Genomic DNA, 14,581 nt, shown 5'->3' with positions numbered 1-14,581 from the left:
ATAGAAACCAGGCAGCAACTGAATGTGCCAAAAAAAAAAACAAATGAAAGAATATAAGGTGAAGGACCTGATGAGAAGACAAGAAATGTGGAAAATGCATAAATATAGTTGCAAGTATAGAAAACTTCTGGAAGAACCTCATGTTGATCAGGAATGGTTAAAGAGAGGAGAATTCAAACCAAGAGGTGAAAGGTTAATATTGGCAGCTCAAGACAGTGAGCTACATACTCATTGGTTTACAAAGTCCATTGAACATGTTGGAGAAACAGACAAATGTTGGTTTTGTAAAACCAAATTGGAAAGAGTTGCACACCTTGTTACTGGTTGCGACATACTAATGGCAGAAGGACTGTATACTGAAAGGCATAATAATGTGGCAAGACTGTTGCACTGGGGATTGTGCAAACATTATGGTATCAAAGTGGCTGAAAAACACTAGAAACATGAGCCACAAAACATCATAGAAAATGATGAAGTTTATATCACATGGGATCACCCATTGCCAACAGTTCAAAAGATAGATGCCAAAAAAACAGATATAGTTGTCCAAGAAAAGAAGACAAAAGTGGCATTGATCATTGAAATCATCACACCCAGTGAGTATAGTGTCTTGCATACAGAGAGACACAAAGTCATAAAATATCACCACTGCACCACAGTATTATGTTCATCTACACCACAACTAAAGTGGTTACAACACCATTGCCTATGCCTAAACTATAAGTCTGCAGCATGTCCATGCACTCTTATGCCTTAACTATAAGCCTGCAGCATGCCCATGCACTCGTATGCCTTATGTGTGACAACAAATAAAGCCTGTAATTCGCTGTATGTAGTATCATGACTCAGAAAGACCTCAGAATGAGGTAATAACTGTTTATTGTAAAAAACATAAAAAACGAACCACACTGGTTAAGCGCTTTCATCTACTTCATGTAGACTTTATCAGAATACCATTGTGATAGTCGTAGCAGTTTAAATAATGTTAAAAAACCCAATAGAAATGGACTGTCAATTAAAAAACGTATAATACATAGTCATGAACTAATGAATATTCATACATCTAAAATACATACAAACTCTCACAGACCTTCATATATTTGACAACGTATAATAAAATAAAATACTTCAGTTCAACCACTAATTAATCCCTAGCTAATCCTATAAACTTCTTTAATAAAATGGATATACACATATATATGTGTGTGAAAACATAAAAAATAGTTAAAAATAGTTAAAAAAGTGAATACATTGAATGATATTATCTGGAAACAAAGATGTATTTCATTTATCTGATTGTATATATTTCCATCAAATGCTCAAAGGGACTAACAGTATGCTACTCATTCACAATCTTGCTTCTAATAAAAGCTTAGTGGGAATATGATCGTTCAACCCAGGGGACTTGGCTGCATTAAACAGTAGTTGCCTTTTAACTTCCTTTCCCCCAGTATTGCTTTAATGTTCCCACCCCTTGAGTTAGGTTTTACTTGTTCTAATATCCCAAATTTGAAAGAGTGACACTCACTATTCACCTCTAGATGTCTGTGTAGTGCATTGTTACTATCCTTTCTTCTGATCCAGTACTTGTGGTCATAGATCCTATTTCTAAGGTGTCTGTCTGTCTTCGCCACATAAAACCTTGCACAGATATCACACTTAGCCAGATAAATGACATGCCAGGAATGACAATTCCCTTTCTTAAACCAAATCTTAGTGTTGTTGGCATTACCTAAAATAACTGTTCTTTTCTATTATATCTTGACACTGGTTGCAACGGCCAGTCTTATACATATCCTTGGGATATGTGCCTACCTTACTGTGTACCGTATCATCACTTCTAAGGATATTCCAATTTTTACTAATAATTTTCTTAACCTCCTTCACATATGGATTATATTCTACTATACATGCCCTCGTGTATTGTTTACTATTTTCATTGCCTAACATACACGTACCTTTTTCTAAACTTACACCTAATAGGGGTCTATATCTCTTCCCCCATTCTTTTTTTTACATAACTCATTACGTCACTTATAATAGATCTGGGGTACCCCCTTTCCCCAAATAGGGTGCCTATGTAATCAATCTCACTTATCATCTCACTATACTCTGAAGTCATTCTTGCAGCCCTAATACATTACCCCTTCAAGATGCTCTTTTTCTGACAGGCTGTGTGACAACTGGTATATTCCAGGTACAAATTACTAAATGTTTCTTTCCTGTAAATCCTTGACTTGAATCCTTTAGTACCATTTGAAATATATGCATCTAAATAGGCTATACCCATACTACTGCAGCTATGTATGAATCTTAAAAATGTACTTATTCCATTCAAGTAATTTACAAAGGAATCTACCTCTTCAATTAAACTGTCCCACAATATAAAAATGTCATCCAAAAATCTTGTGTAACATTTTATCTTCGTAGCCTACTCACTATCAAAAATGTATTCATTATTCCAGTCCACAAGCACCAAATTTGCATAAATCAAGGCACAGGCCACACCCATGGCTACCCCATTGGATTGCCTATAGTACTCCCCTTCATAAAGGATGTAATTAAAGTCCAATACTATTGACATAAATTCACCAATTAAACATACGTTGTCCCAATCAAAACCCATAAATTTCTGGATACTTTTACTAAATCTATCTAAGCCTTTATCTTTGGGTATACATGAAAATAAATAAATCCACTACATCAACTGTTAAATATATAAGTCCATCTTTCCAAATCTCTGATTTCAAATGGCCTATAAAGTCCCATGAATCTTTAATGATATGCGGACCTCTGTCATATATGGGTTTGAGCCATCTGTCTATTACCTTACCAAAAGGGAAAGTTTTGGACTTACTACCAGAGATGATAGGTCTAAAGGGGGGATCAAGGACATTTTTGTGTATTTTAGGAATCCCTACTATGGAGGTACCTATACAAGTCCATGTCTATCCTAATATCTAAAAGGAATTCTTCCAAAAATAAATCTATGCGCCTGTATCCAATATTAACTTCATTTAAAGAAGACACCATATATTTATCTTCATTGTGTAACATTTCAAAAATTTTGTTATTATAATCCAGAGTGTCAAACAAAACTACCCCACCACCTTTATTGGATTTCATAATCCTAATATTAGTCTCACAACAAATTTGTTTTAACATGTTGTTTTCTTCTTTACCTAAATTATTCCTAATCCTTGCTTTCATATATTTTCTCTGTAACTTATAAAGTTCATATAAGTTTGCGACATTTTCTATTAAATATTTTAGAACTTTTACTTTCAACAATGTCATATTGTTTCTCATAGAGTTTTTCCAATTGATTAAATAATAAGTCCTTGATATTTTCATTCAGTTTTTTCCGCTTCTTTTAGCATAAAACACATCTTACTATCATTGCATTTAATTAAAAATTCCATAAATCTAAATCCAAAGCTGTCAAATAATAAATTACATTCTTTCATGTTATCAACAGTTAAGTCCATTCCCATGGGTACTTTTATAGAAACTCAGGCTCATAGGCAATATTTTTAGCTCCAAACATCTACTTAAGTAGGCATTGTCCATCTGTAGTCCTTTGATAATGCTTAACTTTTTACCAAAGTCATGTATTAAATCTTTAAGTGTCTTGTCTACTGGCTGTGATTCACTACCGGTTTGTCTGTCCTTGACTACCATATCGTTTTTACTAAACGAAAAATTCCTTCCTAAAAAGGATTCCACTTTTACCGTCAGTATTATTATGTTCATATCATTTTTGTTAACATTAAACCCCATATTTAATGCTTCTGGCACAGCACCTGATATATGTTGAGCAGTTGCTGTGGGATACGTCTTTTTAGGGGCCATTCTCTTTGTCTTTGCCCCCGATAACACTTACATGTCCTCCAAGTTGCTGCCAAGACTTGAAGCCATGTGTTCTCCATCAATGACGAGATCTCCCTGTGCTGCAACAATACATGTCCTCCAAGTTGCTGCCAAGACTTGAAGCCATGTGTTCTCCATCAATGACGAGATCTCCCTGTGCTGCAACAACCCCATGAGAGAGTCCACTAATGCTACCATGTTGACTTCCACTTCTCACTTGGCCATTATGAATGGAAAACTTGGCCTTGTTCTCCGCTCCTTGCCGTGATGATGTCAGACTGCTCTGCAGTGCTTCACGCTGATAGTTTGTTTGACTAAACACATCAATTAACCTCGTAAGCTCTGCAATCAGTATGTCCACCTCTGACTGAAGTCTGTGGATATCATCCCGTCTGACTGGGGAGAACATTGATGGTAATTCATTTAAAGAGTCCATGATACTAAGAACCAATAAAAATACTAAACAAAACAGAAAAAAACCCAACACTGTGACAGCAAATAAAGCCTGTAATTCGCTGTATGTAGTATCATGACTCAGAAACACCTCAAACTGAGGTAATAAGTGTTTATTGTAAAAAACATAAAAAATGAACTTGTATGCCTTAGTTATAAGCCTGCAGCATGTCCATGCAATCTTATGCCTTAATGATACGCCTGCAGCATGTCCATGCACTCCTATGCATTAACAATAAGCTTGCAGCATGTCCATGCACTCTTATGCCTTAGCTATAAGCCTGCAGCATGTCCATCCACACTTATGCCTTAATTATAAGCCTGCAGCATGTCTATACATTCTTTTGCCTTAGCTATAAGCTTGCAGCATGTCCATGCACTCTTATGCCTTAACTATAAGCCTGCAGAATGTCCATGCACTGCTATGCCTTAACTATAAGCTTGCAGCATGTCAATGCATGCTTATGGCTTAGCTATAAGCTTGCAGCATGCCCATGCACTCTTATGTCTTAGCTATAAGCTTGCAGCATCCCCATGCACTCATGCCTTAGCTATAAGCTTGCAGCATATCTATACATTCTTATGCCTTAGCTATAAGCTTGCATCATGTCCATGCACTCTTATGGCTTAGCTAAAAGCTTGCAGCATCCCCATGCACTCTTATGCCTTAGCTATAAGCTTGCAGCATGTCTATACATTCTTATGCCTTAGCTATAAGCTTGCATCATGTCCATGCACTCTTATGGCTTAGCTGTAAGCTTGCAGCATGTCCATGCACTCTTATGCCTTAGCTAAAAGCTTGCAGCATCCCCATGCACTCTTATGCCTTAGCTATAAGCTTGCAGCATGTCCATGCACCCTTCTACCCAGCAGCAGTGAGCAGGCTCAGTCTCTTTTTCTTTTCCTTGCTCCAGCTGCAACAAGTATATGAACCACTAGTGGAACATGGATCATCTGAGTAGTAATCAGGGCTTTATCCCTCTATGCCATGGATCTGGATTTAATTTTGCAGAATTGTGGAGATGAGAGGTGAGTGGTAAGTCACATGTCACCCATTATGATATTCAAAAAGTTTTCATCATGATAGGCTTTGAAGAAATGTTTATTGTGCTGGACCTGTTATCTGTCAGTTCTTGTTTTTCATATTGATCTTAAAGAATTGTAGAACAGTCCATTGGTTAAGGAGTCAGTTATCAGGGAAGTTCTGTTCAGATTAATTTGAGAAAATGTATGGGGCAAACAAGCCTGTTTTATCCTATGATTTTTATTAGTAATGGGGGCTCTAGAATACAGGTATAGGCATAACCTGGTGAGAAAAAGACAAGTGAAGACATTGAGTAGTGTGAACTTTTCTTCAGATTGTGGAAGACTGTATGTTACTTTCAGTAGATTTGAATGGTGTTCTTCTAGAGATATTGTCTGTCATTACTAATTTTATAGTAAGCAGCAGTTTGCAGTTTCATCTTTTAAAATTTCTGACAGTTATGATATGGGAGAAATGGGCAAACTATTAATGCTTCCCATCAGTGGCTCATGCCACAATGGCATAGATCACTGTTACTTGCGAATAATAGCTCACGGTAGTCCTTGTTTATTCATTGTTTCTCAGTCCAGCTCAGTGTGGCCCTTGTTCTTGTGTTGTTGCCCACTCCACATAGGAGCACATCTCCCAGCTCACAGCCCCTTGAGAAAGAGCAAGAAAGGTTTTGCAGCCTGTCAATGGTCACTGTTTGCCTGAGGTGTAATTACTTGGAATGATTTTAATATAGCATGGTAGCTGTGCACAGCACAGACAGGTTTATTTTGTCTACATTTTGTGTTCCGTCAGTTAGACATAACATAATATCCTTCAGCATATAATGTACTTTAGCTCTCAAACATAAGCTGGGGAACAATAATAAAAATTAAAAAGGCATGTGTTATAGAGGAAACAAGGCCTCATGTGGTTGTGATAGTGAAGAAAGAGAAGGGAGAATGTGCCTTGATCTTTACTGTAGAGCATGGCAAACTATTTGGTGGTTAAAGACAAGAGGAGTGGGTGACAGATTTCTAACACAGAGACCAAAGGTGATTATGTGATGATATCACTTTCAGAGTTGAATTTATCCCAGCATTTGGGAGTAAGTCCAAGGATAATGTAATATTTTCTACAGAGGTAATGGTAAAAGCGATAAAGTTAGGCAACTGAAGCAAGGAAATTAATGGGCAAATGGGAACGCAAAAAGTTTGTGCAGCAGAAATCTGGGAGGGGATACAAAAGGAGTAATGTAAGAACACTGTTCTTGTTTTATTGCAATTGAACCAGAAGGAACAGGAAGTTAGTGGAAGGGTTGACTTACAGATGATACTGTGGCAGATAAAAATGGAAGGTTAGTTGCAGGAGTATGGTGCAAACAGATACACTAATAGGGGGCACTAACGGAGAGTTATAGGCTAAAACATTAGAATGGAAATGAAGGAATCATTTGAATGTAAGCACACGGCGAATAGCAGCAGGAAGAATTACAGAGAAATGAAGATGATGTAATCAGATAATCATGTGAAAAGCACAATATTATAGCAAAGGACACTGTTTACTTCCATTGAAGATGTGTAAGTATCATTTCCAACCTGAATGTAATGAGCCTATAAAGTCGAATGTGGGATTTTTGGATTTCAGCCAGCATTTCCAGGCTTTGTCCCTATTTTTCCTGATTTCTCTAGTAGATTTAGACATCCAGGGGCATAGTCAGATTTAATTCTTTTGGATCTGTTAAGCTATGTAGGATATTTAGAAAGGAGTTATTGAATAAAGGAAGGCATCATCTAGCGGAAGGGGTTTAAGACAGTTCCAATTGCAGTTACTTAGGATACTTTTTAAAAGTATGAGCACAGAATTTTGATAGGTCTTGTATTACTTTAATATTGTGGACTTTTGAGAGAGATGAGTAGTATCATATAGCAAAAGCTGGGAGGTGGTCACTAAAGGAGTTTGCCAGACTGCCAGACTGCAAGAAATAGGGTATTTAGAAGGGTCTGAGACCACGATCCAGTCTAGTATTGAGCCTTTATCAGTTTTATAGCAAAATCTAGTAATTGCATTGATAAAATGAAATAAATTTATGCTGGAGGGAGATTGATTGGAGGATGAAGAAGCCCAGTCAATGTTCATGTCACCTAATAAAATAGTTTCAATTTGTATATTAGAGGAAATCCAGTATAGTATATCTTCTAAAAAGATAAAAAAGTCTTCTGAGGTTATAGATTAACCTTAATCATCCCATGGTCAATAATTATATACTATCCTTAATGATAATAAATGGCATCATTCTGTAGATAATTTGAGGTGACCCATGTATGGGATAAAGCATTTAGGAGCTGTATCTGTCCATTTGTAGTACGCAGGCAGTCCTGGGGTAAATTTATGTTTCCCATCCATAGATCTAAGATATACTTAAAAATGGATAGGGATGAACTTTGTTTTATGTGAATGGGGAGTCTGTTCCACAGCAGCAGTATCCTTTGCAAAACATATTTGTCCCTCCAAACTGTTTTGTTGAAGTTGCAGAAGAGGGTTAGATCCCTAGACCAAGTATTTCTGATGCCATTTGATTTGCCAATGTACAGTAAATATATCAGTAATAGGTTGGAGGATGTCCTGTTTGCCAGACACAGGTCACCTCTTAGCAGTCTGTACAATATTGAGTATAGTGACAGGGTTTTGAGTCAGTCCATGTTGGACATGTTGTTCAGGTATCTTTGTGGTGTTCCAGTTGTTGCATGTGTCTGGGCAGATACATGCCAAAGAGGGTATTATATTCAATGACTGGTCTAATGAGGGCTGAGTAAAGGAAACAATGACATTCCTAAATCTAGACACAATTCTTTTGTTTATAAGCTGTGCAATACAGAAGGACTTCCTTACAAAAATTTCTTACACATGTTGGTCAAAAGTTAGTTGACTGTCCACATAAGGTCCCAAATCCTGAAGAGCTCAGTCAACTCTGAGGGATGTATTGTTAATGTGGTTGTTCCCTTGAGTAGATGACTTTTCGAATGATACAGTAATGCATTTTTTGGCATTTAGTTTCAGACCATGATTTTGACACCAGTTATTTATTTGAGATAAAGCTTCCTGTAGGATAGCTAACTTATTTTGTAGATTTAGTGACTGCTCCTTGTTTACAGGCATCTGCAAACTTAGTCAGACAGAGCTCTTTGGTATTGTCTTTTACTTCAGAAAAGTAAATGCCAAACAATAAAGATGTGCAGGCGAATAGGTACCTACATCGGAAGAGTATGTACCCGGGGCATATATTTAGGGGAATTGTAAAAAGTCAGCTTTTGAGTGTTAGTAGGAATAATACTGAAATGGATAGATGCCTTTGTCAAATGAATGAGATGTTGTCTGATTTTAAAATAAGGGGCTATGATGAGCATTTTTTGGAAAACATAAAAGGAGAAGTTTTAGGTGAAAGAGACAATAGTGCTAAACCTTACTTCTCAAATTCAATAGATGGGAACAACATAGCCAGTAGTAAGCAAACCTTAGAGCTTAGGTATAGTATGAGCTATAGTAGAGTTTCACATGCTGTAATGGGTATCATTGCCAAGAACTGGGTTATGCTACAAGCAATGCCAGAGATAGATAAATATATCAGTAATAGACCCAAATTTGCTTTTAGGAATTGTAGGAATTTAAAACAATGTCTCTGTTACAAGGTTATGAATTTAACTATTCCCCATGTAAATTCTATTAAGAAAGGAACTGTTCCATGTCTAAATTGTTCTAGACGTAAGTTTATAAGTCAGGAGAGTGAGTTTATTCACCCAGTAACTAAAAAGAAGTATCTGTTCAAGTCCTCTGCTACATGCAACACAAGTTTCATAGTATATCTAGCGACTTGTTCTTCTTGTCTCTCGTTCTATGGAGGGAAGTCAACTAGGAGGTTAAGAGACCACATTATTTAACACCATTCAGATATCAGAAGGAAAGTATTAACTAATCCCCTTGCTAAGCATGTTTTAGATAGTGGTCCAGAGTATGCATATAGGCTCAGAGTGATGCAAACTTTGGTAAAAGAGGTGATCATAATAACAAGTCAGAACTGATGGAGTATGAATGGATCTTGTGTTTGAATGCTGATTCTTTTCCTGGTTTGAACACAATGGTTACATTAAATCCAGTTTTGAGGTTAAAGCAAATGTCTCAAGTAAGCTGCTACTAAGTGCACTTTAACTTTGCATTAATTGCTTTTTGATGTGTTGATTGTTTTTAATTATGTCTGTATTCTTATTGAGGGGCTTATACCATATGATCTTGCTCGTTTTAGAATTTAAATGGAAGTTTTGACATTGTTTGTTACACACTGATGAAGGAATTTGTGCTCCAGAAAGTTTTGTTTTATTAAAATAACATTTTTACAAGACCAGCATGTTATTTTGTATCCAAACAGGAGCGGTCCCAGCACAGAAACATTGGGGGCTCCACTGGTGACTGGTCTCTTTGTGGAGATAACTTACTCTGTTTTAATTATCTGCATCCTACCTCTGAGACAGCTGGCAATCCAGCAGGTGAAATAGAGATTTAATCCCAGTTTATTTAGTTGTTCTACTATGCCTGAGAGGTGATTTGCATCGACAGCTTTGGCCAGGTCAAGTTATGCAACGTGTACCATTTTGCCTTCTTCCATTACTTTTGTGACCTTTTCAAAAAAATCCACCTGGTTGATTATGCATGACCTACCCTTGATTAATCCAAACTGAGACAGGTCCAGTGTTTGGAGGTTTCCTACTTACACTGTAAGTCTTTTCACGGCTTTTTATATGAAGCTGGTTAGACTTATGTGTCTATAATTGCCTGGGTTTGTAGAAGGTTCTCCCTTACTGTCATAAACATAAATTGCACATATCCTGCCTTCCCTTAAATATCACACCTGTCCTCCTGCACATTTGACTCTAAATTGAATTTCTTTTAGCAACATAGCTGTCTGTTGCTGACTTGATCAGATTTTTAATTAATGTGGTTTATAAGGGCTATTTTGTGTATCAGTGTTAGTTGCTGTGCCTTTTAGGAAAATTTGTACTACTCTGTCTTATTTTTCTGGCAGCCCTTTCTGTGTACGCTTGCCCTGAAATATATTTACTGGCTATATTCTAAACTAACTACATCATGCAGTTTTTTTTTTTTTTTTTTTTTTTTTTGTGGCACGTACCTGTGAGAACTGCTTAGCTATACAGTTCTTTGTTTGCTTCTTGACTACATATCACCTGGGATTCAACTTATCTGCTGAATATCATCAAACTGCTTCATTTATTAGTTTGCTTCGCTGGATTGCTTACATAGACTATCCCACCTGATGTTTTTGAGGAGACATCTAAGTTAATTTTATATGTTTCTAGTTTAAGAAACAAAAAGTGTGTGTGTTATTAATTTCAGTGAGCTTTTGCTATGTATTAAATATGTTCTTTAAATGCAAATGTTTCTGCTTTGTCTTCTTTCATTAATTATAGCTGTACTCAAAATAAGTAAGAATGACAGACTGAAAAATAATATACTTTTAAACCTATATCAAAATTACATGCAATAATAATTTACCCAGAACATTCCTGTAAAGAATATAGTCATAGAAGTTATAAACATTGCAAAGTGTATGGCAAAAAATACAGAGGAACAATGAATAACTGCACCTAGTTTAATCAACATGCAATTATTCAAAACCAGAACATCTAAAATCCTCCCTTGCACCCCCATCCCCCCAACATGAGGACAAGCATCCACAGTCCAGTATACCAATTCCAAAAAAACACAATAGCGGAGAAGGGGATCATTTCAAATCTTTTTGGGATACAAAATTAATGAAGCTAAAAACAAAGTGAATACTGGTACATTATGCACTCACTCATGAACTGGTTCAGCAATATCTGTATTTATGGGGACGTGATAAAATGAAATATTTAGGAGTATGGATTAAAAGTTATTCTGGTATGTGGGCAGAGACTAAACAAAAAGTAATACAAAAACTGAGAAAATAGAAGGTTTGTTATATGGATATGGATAGTAAGATGCAAGCAGTCAAAATGTTTTTAGTTCCTTTAGTCTTATATGCAGGTCAGGCATATTTTAATCAACCAGAGGACAAGCTATATATAGCAATTAATAAAGAGCTGAAGGACTTTATCTGAGATGGGAAGATGGCAAGAGTCAAGTGGGATAAGCTGATTCTTTCAGTACAGCAGAGCAGATTGGAATTGTATAATTTGAAGAGGCATTTCAAAGTTACACAGTTAAGGCTCCAATACACAGCACAAGCAGAAAACTATAATTAAAGTTGAAAGGGATGCTGTTGAAATGGGGGGGGGCCTCAAGAAACAAGGACAGACTGGGTTTTTGGATGCAGGACTTTTAGGAGAATAACAATAATCATAAAGAATATTATATCCATAAAGTAGCAGAAGATATTCTAAGAACTAAGCCAATATGGGAAAGGAGAAAGGAGATTCTGCTCATAGGGATGACTGCAATTAGAGATATAGACAATAGGCAAGAGGCATCTGGAATTTATTGGAGAGCACTGGCAAATGAAACAAGGTATTGGGAGCAAATAACTATAGAGTTGGAAAGGTAATAGAATGGGAAGAAGCCAAGAATTTATTTGGACTGCAGGTTAGAGATTATCTTCCTTAACTAGGACTAATATCAGAGTACAGGCAAAGAGAAATAAATGGGGGGGGGGTCCTAAATGAAAGACTAGCACTGGTAGAGTTTTTAGTAGAATCTAGAATAGAAGTTGCCATTAAAAAATCAGTAATTAGTAGAGCATATGACATATTGCATGATAACTATAAGAATAAATCAGAGGAGGCTAGAAAGGATTGGGAAGAGAAATTGGATAAGCAATTCACAAAGAAACAATGGGAGGATATATGTATGTCTCCCAAATATGAAAAAAATCTAGAATATTGCAGATCTTTGCTTGGAAATGTTTACATAGATATTTGTACACACCAAGTAGACTCCAGAGAATTTTGCTCAGGTAGACAGCAAATGTTGGAGGTGCGACAGGGAAGAAAGAGGTACCTGGAAACATATTTTCTGAGAGTGTGGTGTTTTGGTAGACTTTAAGGATTCCCTGCAGGATGCACCGTCAGAGATGCTGGGTGGGCAGATTGGTGGGACAAGGGATTGCCTAGACATGGTAAGGCTTTGCTGTGTCTAATTATGGTGACTGCCAAAAAAGCAATTACTAGAAAATGGAAATCAAAATCTAAATCAACTATATTAGTAGTAATGAATAGAGTAACAGAGATCTTTAGAAAAGGGTAGGAGCAAACTACATAGGAAAAATGGGAATTTCAGGAACAATACAGACAGGGGAGGAATGAGGTTTAAAAGAAAGCAGGATTTAAATGAGCTATGTAATGTTTGAAAATGATTGGGTAGGTTATAAGTGATGTATAATGTTTGCAATTGGAAGAGTGTCAGTATGATTTGTGATGTAAAATGCTTGCAACTAGGATTTGTACCGATGTGGTTCAATTTTCATTAATATAAATGTATGCTTGCTTATGTTGTGATTGTTTAATAAAGATGTTTCTTGTTTAAAAAAAGGGCAGGAATTGAATAATGTATGTAATGTTGCTCAGATTATATGATATATAACAATATATGTGAAGTATAATGTTTGTTAATGTTAATTTAATACAATTTGATTAATTTTGTATAAATATAAATTTGCCTATGTCACAAGTAATGATTCAATAAAAATGTTTAAAAACAGTGGAGAAGGGGGAGAAGATGAGGTAATTGCTACACTCACCATCTCATTTTTGCCTGTGTCTGTTTTTTTTTCCACTGGATGCCATCGATCATTTAAGTTCCACTTTCTGAATGGCAATTGCCTATTCAGTAACAAACAGTGGGGCTGTCAAAATAAACAAATACGTAAGTAAATGTTTAACTTAACTTCTGAGATGCTTATACAAATGTAATGCTTAATAACTTATTTAAAAATATATTTATTATTTCTCTTCTGTTGAAGAGGGATGAAGCAATAACTGCACCACAGATGACCTCTATTCAACTAATACTTCGGGTGCTGGTGACTGCCGTGAATGAGGCTGGTCATGAGCGGCTATTGTTAGCTCAGCTGTCCTGATAAGAGGGAAACTACTTTTGACTAGCCATTGACTGGTGTCTACTGGGCAACGAGCATGCTAATCCAGCAACAACCAAACTCAACACTCCAGTGAAGCACACAGCAGGAAAATCCAAAAGTGGAGTCATTGCTCAGATAATACAGAAGTCATAGGAGTTAAAAATAATTTATTGAAACACATATCAAAGAAAGGTCAAGTGCTTTTTTCCCTAATAAGTTGGGACTTCATCAGAGCCTTCTTATTAGGGACAAAAGTGCTTGACCTTTCTTTGATTTATATTGCAATAAATTCTTTTTATAGCACCTATGATTCCTGTATTATCCAGGCAGTGACTCCACTTTTGGATTTTTGGATTCATAGGTTCATAGGTTCATAGGTAGGTACTAGGCTATTGGCCCTAGGGCCTATACAAGCCTAGCCAAACATGTACCCTGGCTTTTGCCACCCAAGAAATTATTTTCCTGTGCCCCTGTCAAGCAGAACCACAGAAGTGATCCATGGGGTGAATTTCCTATTACCCATCCAATCATCAAGATTTTTCTTGAAGAGTGCTAATGAGGATCTCTGTTTGACATAGGTAGGTAGTCTGTTCCAGAGTATGGGAAGTCTCTGGGACAGGAATCTATCCCTCCAGCATGTTCTGTTTATTGTGGTGACAAGGTTTAGGTCCCTAGAGTGTGTAGCTCGGAGGGATTGGGATTTCTTTGAGTGGAGCATGTCCAACAGCTCTGGGTTTGACATAGCTTTGTATGTTAGGCAGAGATCACCTCTGAGTAGGCGATATGCGACAGAGTAAAGCTGGAGTTTTTTGAGACGGTCTGCATAAGGCATCTGTTTGAGGCCAGCAATCCTCTTTGTGAGGATTTTTGTGGCCTGTCTAGTTGTTGTAGATGTCTTGTGAGGTACATACCAAAAGGGGCATTGTACTCTATAATGGGTCTAATGAGTGATGAGTAGAGGGGAACAATGGCCTCTTTTTTTCTGGATGAGAAACCTTTTGTGATAAGGTGTGCCACGTAGAAGGATTTCCTGTCCACTTTGGCAGTGTGATTATCAAAGGAGAGACTACTGTCCACCTGTGTCCCAAGGTCTCTTATCACACTTTTGGTGTTAAGTAGAC

General features: G+C 36.8%; 1 protein-coding gene across 3 annotated transcripts in view; it reads left to right on the top strand.

Annotated features, from left to right (window-relative positions):
* The window catches only part of LRRN3 (leucine rich repeat neuronal 3), a 471,899-nt gene that overhangs the window by 352,580 nt on the left and 104,738 nt on the right, over positions 1 to 14,581 (top strand). The window contains exon 3 of one of the 3 annotated variants that reach the window (XM_044088809.1): positions 5,238 to 5,352. The exons of the other annotated variants lie outside the window; for them this stretch is intronic. The gene's annotated coding sequence lies outside the window, so the exon portion shown is untranslated. The remainder of the gene's footprint in view (positions 1 to 5,237; positions 5,353 to 14,581) is intronic. 3 annotated transcript variants of the gene reach the window in all.

This window comes from Protopterus annectens, chromosome 11.part0, assembly GCF_019279795.1.
Source record: "Protopterus annectens isolate FY-2018-M chromosome 11.part0, PAN1.0, whole genome shotgun sequence".
Classification (NCBI taxonomy): domain Eukaryota; kingdom Metazoa; phylum Chordata; order Ceratodontiformes; family Protopteridae; genus Protopterus; species Protopterus annectens.
The sequence above is the reverse complement of the archived record's forward strand: the minus strand, read 5'-3'. Positions and strand labels throughout refer to the sequence as shown.